Raw genomic sequence first — 686 nt, forward strand, 5'->3', positions numbered from 1 at the left:
ATGTTCCGGTAAGTTAATTTGTATCGTATAAGTTTTGCTACGTGTTAAGTTAGAAACCCTCTCCAAGGCTCCTAAAAACTAGAAAAACTGTCGAATTTCGACAGTAACTGGCACTCTAGTATATATAATTTCTCTGATAAGCCCAAAGTTGTGGTGTGATTTTTTAAAACATTAATATATTAGCCTATTCATCTATTTATTAATATAAGAATAACCTTGATCTTGATTTCATCATAATTGTTTGTCTAATAAGTATATTAATGCCAAGTGGACCATAGCGAACCCACATAAATATATAAAAAAATTCTTAAAATGCTTGACTTACTGAAAAAAGTTGGTTAAAACCACTTTTTATGAAAACTCATATTTTGATATAGGTGAAAATCTATAATTTCTATGAATTAATAAAGTTATCACTTATATGAAAACTGATGAACTTATATGAAAATTAACGAAATTATATGAGTTCATCAATTTAATACTTGTATGAAAATCTATAATTTCTATGACTTAATAAAGTTATTACTTATATGAAAAACTATAACTTTTATTAGTTAATAAGACAATTACTTATATGAAAACTGATGAACATATATGAAAATTAATGAAATTATATGGGTTCATCAATTTAATACTTATATGAAAATCTATAATTTCTATGAGCTAATGAAGTTATTACTTATATG

Source organism: Rhagoletis pomonella, unplaced genomic scaffold, assembly GCF_013731165.1.
Source record: "Rhagoletis pomonella isolate Grant_MI unplaced genomic scaffold, Rhpom_1.0 Rhpom_scaffold_00042, whole genome shotgun sequence".
In the NCBI taxonomy this organism is placed as follows: Eukaryota; Metazoa; Arthropoda; class Insecta; order Diptera; family Tephritidae; genus Rhagoletis; species Rhagoletis pomonella.